Source organism: Papaver somniferum, chromosome 7 (genome assembly GCF_003573695.1).
Source record: "Papaver somniferum cultivar HN1 chromosome 7, ASM357369v1, whole genome shotgun sequence".
Classification (NCBI taxonomy): domain Eukaryota; kingdom Viridiplantae; phylum Streptophyta; class Magnoliopsida; order Ranunculales; family Papaveraceae; genus Papaver; species Papaver somniferum.
In genome coordinates this window covers 228,683,706-228,691,946 of record NC_039364.1, presented here as the reverse complement: position 1 = coordinate 228,691,946, position 8,241 = coordinate 228,683,706, and positions in this window count along the sequence as shown.

Here is an 8,241-nt window from a genome sequence, read left to right as displayed (position 1 = left end):
TAGAAAATTAGGGATTGAGATATCCATCATTCACCAAATGACAAAGCAAAATATACAGATTTCATCATCACCAACCACTCCATCGACCTCACATACATGCTGCAATTGAGGGAGTCTTTGATTGATTTCATACGACAACCTATACTTCACTCCAACAATTTCAGATTTCTTTTCTTCCCTTGCTTGTTGTAATTAACTCCTTGAATTGTCTCAACATGATTCAGAGATTGACCTCTCATACCCGATTCTCTTGTCAAAAGAAGTAAACCTAGTTGTAGCTTCAAGGGAGTAGCTAAATAGGATACGGATATCAAGAGAGCAAATAGGACTCGAGTGTGAAATGGGGAAGAGAAACGGTAGATTTGCAGTGGTTTGGTGGATGTAGTAGAGAGGGGTATGGGTTGACAGAGATGGGGAATAAAGAGATGAAGCTGGTTCTGTTGTCAGTAGAAGTAATGGTAATAAATGAATTAGGTTTCCTGGTCGTGAAGAGAAATTAGGAGAGAAAAGAGGCGATGCTAGGGCGTTATGCATTATATCCAATTTTGATGTACCATGTGTGAAAACGGGTTAAGGACTTGCCTTGACTTCTTTCAAGCCCAATTCTCCTCTAAGCCCACTGCTAGGTGTATTTATGCAAACAGATTGCAAGCAAGATTGGAGATGAATTGTAACAGCTTGTTCTGTTGTGTGATATTTATGTTACACTCTTTTAGCAGAACCCTCTTATTTTCTATCGTTGGCCACTAATTTCCCGCTCATTTTGCTCCTCTGAGCATCCAAATTTTATTTACTACCTAAAAACACAAAATTTAATTAGTAAACGTAATTATACTTGAAAACAATTAAAATACAAAATTTGGGATAAAATGGAGAATTAAAGCGCATGAGATGGGATAAATGCCAATAAAATGACATAGAATTATGCACTATTTGGCACCTATCATATAGTTTGAGAGACAAATCATTTATAAGTTTTACTAAGCATTATTCATATGGTTATAATTATAAAAAATACTTAAATATATATTATCTCCTCCTTGCCTTAAAATTTGTGTAAACTTGAACTAAATCATCTATTTAGGGCGGGAGGGAGTATGTATTACTTTAGCTTCTGTTTTATAAATAAAAATAAAAGTTCCAATATTTTTAATGAATTTTCCCTTTTTCCTTTAGGTTTTCAGTGGGGAAGATGTTTAGAGCTGAAGCTTATTTGCGTCTTCGCCAAGTATCTTTCATCACTTTTTTTTTGTGGTTTCCCGGCTAGGACTCTTTAGATTGTTTTTATGGGATTACTTTGTTGAATCCAAATCATCAATTTGAAACTACATCATTACGGAAATTTGTTGGACTTCATGCAACATATTTCATACATTTTACTTTATGCTACAACGCCTTTTATTCTATTACAAGATACCTTGGATTTACCTCTCCATATAATCTACTTTTTGTCAAAATTTCTAGCACAAATGGCAATTCTCATGCCAACGGTGTAATATAAACTTTCCAAGCAATTACCGACCTTTATTATTTTTTCCTTTATATATATTTTGTCATACATGTTCTCAATTTCCTATACTGCAACTTCATCTCTTCTTCTGCTTCATTTTTCATAACCTTTTATTATTTTCTTATACTCAATCCCTTATCATGTCTGATATATACTTATTAATGCTTACATTGCACATCTTACCCGAATGGTACATGATAATGAAGTTTTTGTTGAAGGGCTTTTCGTGATTATATGGAGTTTATGAGACTAGCAAAAACTGCAATTCATAATGGCAATCCAAGGATGGTTAGTGAATTATAAGGAAATCACACTTACTGTGACTCCAGAAGGATCTTACGCAGTCAATTTAATATGGGCTCCATTTGGAAGAGTTATAATAAGGAAAATACTGTATTAACAAGTGTTTGTTTTTCGCTTTACAACGTCTAGTGATTTTGCAACAACAATCTTTGATAATCTTAGTAAAGTTCATGACAAACTGTTAACTATGAAATTTTGCTTATTGATATCCAACCACATCGACTTGATTTTATTTTTCATGATTTTTTATTATAATTGTCTCTATGTCGGGATCTTGTTCAAATGGGATATACGGCGAAGTTGTTGGATGACAAGGTTGGAGAAGTACTAACTCTAGTTAGTCCTAGTGAAAAATATGGTCTCTTTAAAGCTCTTGTTTTAGTTGATCTTGTTGCTCCTCTTCAACATAAAGTTCATATCAAATATGAAGATTCAGAACTTGTGGATGTTAAAGTTTACTTTGTTAGCTTACCACATGCTACTCGTCATGTTTGTTGGAATATTAATAACAATCAAGAGGCATGTAATGATAGTCAACTTTATTATCGACAAAATACGTCAACTATAGTATTTTAAAAGGAAGATAATGTCAGAATAATTATCAAGAGTCGACCGGTTCAATGTAGACATGTTGTTCATGGATTAGATTCAACAGTTTTGAGTTACGTATTTATGATAGTTTCATTGGTAAATAAGCCAATGCTCTACAGGATCAAAAGAGGCAACGAGTTTTGGATTAATCTATTGTACAAATATTAGAAGAGGTTATTAATAGGAATAAGCCTACTATAAATTACCATAAAAGATAAAGGAAGGGCTATTGTTAATAACGATATTGCTGCTTAAGGAAAACTTGTGGTTAACGATGGTGCATATTTTAGTAGTACATGTGTTAATGGATATGGCTCGATAATGGGTTGGAGAAAATTGGAAAAACAACAACATAACTTTAGCACTTCGGATCGGATCTTAAATCTATATGTGCATTTTGGTGTTCAGTCGGGTCAACTTCGTATCCGTAACAACGTTACTACCCAAAATAGATATAAAAATCAAACCGAAAATTATAAACTTAGTCCATAATGGGTAGATGTAGCTGAAGATAATCAAGATAAAAGTTTGGTACCGAAAGTTGTAGTTGAAAGTGTTCTTGACAACGATCGAGTTAGCAGGTTAAGTAACTTTGTCAAGAGAGTATATCAATTACCGGAAGACGTTCCATCTACTTCTACCTTTTTGGAAGCCACCACACAAGATCACAGAGATATTGATGGAGTATATAATAAGTTTCCGAACCATACACCAATAGATATAATCACAAGGTACTCTTAGTCTCGGACTTTGTGATTCCACAAGATAGCTATCTAAAACACTTATTTGGTTTATTTGATTGTTCTTGTGAGGTTTGCTTGATATATTATTTTTATTGAAGATCCCCCATAAGCAAACAAATTTCCATTTCTATCACGTTGGCTGAATATCTTTCGAAGGAAATCAATAAGCTATTTATTAGAGGCGAAATAGTTAACAGTCTTCACTTTGGTTGAAACACACTCATAAGCCTGTAAAGTACGTCATTAGGGGAATCAAGTGCGTAGGTCCTTGCAATATCCAACAGACTTAAGGAGAACGACTAAACTGAATTGATCATAGGGTCGATTCGATCTCGACTATATTCCAGTCTGAAATTCTAACAGTAGGCTAGTGTTTGTAGCGGCTTAATACAGTTCGATGTTCAAATATTGTACTAGGTCCCTGGGTTTTCATGCACATTGTAGCTTTCCTCAATTAAATTTTTTTTTGATGTCTAGAGTTATTCTTTTTCGCATTGTATTGTTTATCTCTATGATAGAAATACCACAAGTAGTATGTTAAACAAACCTGGAAAGGAGAGGGTATCAAGTACACCACCAACTTTTTGTTTGATAAGAGTATGGACTTGCATGCTAATTTTAACAATCAAAAGAGTAAATTTTATAAGTAAAAGTAACAAAAAAAAACCAACACACACACAAGAATTTTGTTAACGAGAAAAACTACGCCTGCAGATAAATCCTGGGACCTCGTCCAGCTTCGAACACCACAATGTATTAAACCGCTATAGAGACTAGCCTACTATCAGAATTTGGACTAGAATCTAGTTGAAACCGAATTAACCTTCCAAGTAATTCAGCCGGAGTCGTGTTCCTTAAACCTCTTGAACCTCGCAAGATTTTGCGCACTTGATTCCCGCAGCTGATGTCCTTTACAACCTAAGAGTTACTTCAACCTTGGTGAAAACTTTTGACACCAATCTGCCTCTAACAAATAAGCATATTTGATTTCCATTTTGATTTTTTAATCTAGACTTGGAAGTCTATTTGTAGTTTACAAACCACCTCTCAAAAATAATCCAGACAAATCAAACAAGAGTTTAAATATCTATCTTAAGGGATCACAAAGTTTAAGACAAAGAGAACTTTGTGATTTCGATCTATTTTGTTCCTGATATGAGATTACTAAACCTCAAAGATCAATAGGAGTACCGGATACACGAACTATCAGGTAAAAGATAATTTGACCGGGATTCACGAGTCCCTAAGTGATGTCTTCAAAGTTGTAACCTGATTATATTTCTTTGAGGAAACCTAGGTCATAGAGAACGACTCTAACTTAGCAACTAGGATTCAAGAGTGCCAGGGATTGCGAAATCCATTTGCAAGAGTCTTTCCATTTATATATATTCAAGGCTCTAGGCAGTTTGAATTCAATCTAAGATAACTTCAGATCCAAGCAAACACTTTCTCAGTTTAGATGAAATTTTTATTAATAATTCATGTAAGCATGTGACAAGTCCGCCTTGAAACTATACAAATGAATATTCATTATGGTCCAGTGTTCTGGAACCGTGCACAATGATGGTTCACAGTGGGTCAATAGCCTTTTAACTTACAAGCACACCGTGGTGTTCAATAAAACTCAAGGCTTAATCAATGATCCATAAACATAAAGTGATTTGGTGAATATTGTCGTCTTAGAAGTGTTTATGAGAATAATAGGAAAAACGAACATACACATATATAAAATAGTTCATATACTTCTGCTATACTGGAACTGGACAGGTTTGTGAATTGGGTTTGTAAACCCCTAACAGTTCACGAAGTCATACACAAAGGTTTACAAACATTGATTCTTTTCGAAAGTCAGGCCATGGGGGTTTGGAAGTTTGCGAAAGTCAAATGGTAGTGGTTTGCAAACCAGGTTTGCGAACCTACCTAAATTCCCGAGCTCATATTACATGGGTCGCAAACCAGGTTTGCGAATCTATATAGTATGCGGAATTCAGACTGACTTTTATGAATCATACAAGTATGTTTACCTATCGCCAAGCAGTTCCTTTTCTCACAAAATTAGTTTGAAACATTCCCAACTAGCCATATGCAAAAAATGTACTTTTTCTTGGGTAATTTACAAATCATCAACTTGAAACAAAAATAGTTCTTGAACATTTTTTTTTTTAACTAAGATTGTCAAGGATCTAGAACATCCATTACTTAGATCATATTTCAAGAGTTTAACTAAGACAAGCTTGAACTCAAAATTTATTCTTTGTAATATTAAATCTACTAAAATCATATGACATAGTGTCATGAGATAAAATGGTAAATGTCGTGAGTAAATAGGATAAGTCAGTCTTCACATACCTCTTTGTTGATGAAGTTCTCCAAATGTCTTCATTTGTTCTTCAGTTTTCAATCTTCGAGGATTATTCAGTGATGTCTGGTACTCAAGTACCATACTATAATCGGATTCCGAGACTTGACTTTAGTAGACTAGATTTCAAGAGATATTTGTGTGCATCTAACATTGTCGACCATACGATGCTCTAACACAACCTAGACAGTTTTTCAAGCTCAAGTTGTATGGAACTATAAGATTTATTCTTGTGAATTCGTATCTTGAAATATGGATTACAAAACTTGTTCTTGTTGGTATTCGATTCGTGAACAGTTCGGCTACATACTAGGTTGATTCTTTGATATTGATTTTTGAGATCATCCAAGTGATTTGTTTTTACAAATAGGTACATGATTGATAGGTGTTGTAAACACCTTGATATTTATATATGGTTTATGCTTTGTTTGCTAGTTTTCTTGTAAATTATGTATCTTATGTGTTAATTTGAGATTAATAGGTGTTTCGGAGTCATTTGAGTAAAAGGAAGTGGAACTCGTCTAAATCCAGGGCTTCTTCTCAATTATCTCGATGAGAATGAAAAGACGGAGCCAACAACGGAAGAATGAGGTCAATCCGACGGCGTATGAGAAAGTTACGAGAAAAATCAGATTTTAAGCTTGGCACTGTTGGAGAACTGACGTACTTGAGAGTGAAGCAGGAGATTGTATTATCAGAGGTGGCCCATATCCATCAGTCGGGCGCCTAAATACCTGCCGTACTACAACCTTATCAACTAAGTCGAGAAGATCCCAACTTTAGTTTGTTGCTTCTGTAAGAGACTAAGAGCTTCTCCAATGGTTGTTGTATGTATTTCCTATGTGGCAACACAAACAAGACATTATTATTCCAAATTTTCCTTAAGATTAGGTGAAAAAGTTATTCATCTCCAATGGTGTTGTTTGTGATCATTTTCTTATTAAATGTAATTTTTATGTTTAGTAATTTTAAGATTTTATTAGATCTAAAAATGATTATTTAATGTATTAGAATAGATTTTAGTAAATAAAATATATTTTTAATTAAAAAAAGCTGACTAGGATGGTAGACAATGTCAAGGGGAATGTGAGAAACTAGACATTCCCCTTGACATTTTCTACCTAAAGTCATGCATACATTAATTTATGACATCCGGGTTGGAGAATGATTTTAGAGAAAATGGATGTGCATCCTAGGTGGATTTTGACAATTATCTCCACATACATGCCATTGGAGAAGCTCTAAGGTCGAGAAATTCCGAGAGATTCAGAGACAAAAGAGAGGTGATTCTGAGATGAAATATTATGAGTGAGATGTGAAGGAAATGAAGAAGAACCAGGTACCGAGACGTTGTTTTAACTTTTGGCGAAGAAGAATCCAGGGAAGAATGGGTTTCTTTTGCTCTCAAGTTTGATTGAGAATTGCAGCCGTAAGTAGAAATTTGAGGAGCTACTGATGAAGCTACTAATGAAGAGGAAATTGAGCTGATGGGTTTGTGTTGGATTTGGTTTTGTAGTTGAACTGGTGGTGATTAAAGGTCGTTTCGCTGGTACTGTAATGGAGTCTGATATTGATGCAAGGAGGTCTGAGCCTGGCAATGGGAAATTAGGGTTTGAGGAATGAGTTTATGTCGAGTTAATAAGATGGGTTGGAGTTCAATTGGTGACTAATTCAAGAATGGAGTTGGAATTGAAGGTCAGAGGAGATTCAAGGGTTTTAGGTTGAACTCAGGGAAGAACGGATTCTGGTGGCAGATACAGAGGAGCAGTCGATGAGTTTTGAGTTGTGTTGACTGAACCGCAGGTGGATTTGATAACAGGAAGATGGAGATGATGGTGGTAGCTTGGTGCATCAGCTGAGTGATTTGGTAGATGAATGTTAGGTACAGAAGGAAGGATGTTGATTGTCATGGGAGTTTTAGTTCTTGTAGGGTATGTTGGTGAAACTGGAATGACAAGAATGAAGTTGCAGGAATAAAGTGAGACAATGCAGCTAAATGTGCTTTGAGAGCATACATGAACTGAACTTGGTTGTGCAGTGGCAATGGTGTTGATGGCTATGCTTTTACAAGATTGCTGAGAAGGCAGTGTAGCAGTTGGATCTAGGCCTGATGTTGCAGCTGCTGTTCAAGATGTTGCAAGTGATGATTCCAGTACAACTGAAGTAGTGATGGTTTGGTTGCGGTTGAGCTCTTGAGGGTGACACTGCAATTTACATGAATTGGTGGTGGTCATGAAGTGCTTGTGAAGTCAAATAGAAGGTGGGTCTGTGACTTTTAGGAAGATGAGTTTGAATGAGCTACAGAACTGGTGTTGGCGGATGGTTAGTATTGTGCTTGAAGGGTTTAATGATGGTGTTGCTGGTGAGCAGAAATGTGCTTGCTGGTAGTGGTTCCGGTGATATGCAGCTACAGGGGAAGATAAGAGTGACGGTGGATTATGCAGTGGTTCAGATGTAATTGCAAGTGGCTGGAAGAAATGGAGATGGTCTTGTAGCTGGCATTGAAGCTCAAGTCTTTGTGCTGAGATTGAAACTGAGATGGTGTTACAGAATGAACCTAGATGTATGTTTAGGACAGGATTTGAGCTGAGATTACAGTGGATATTGTTGCTGCTGAAGAATGTATGCAAATGGTATGTATAAGCTGAATGGCAGTGCAGCAACAATGCGAAAAGTGAGCGAAAATGGCGAGCCGGTGGTACTAGTTCCGGTTGCCGAAATTTGGAGCTTGAAGC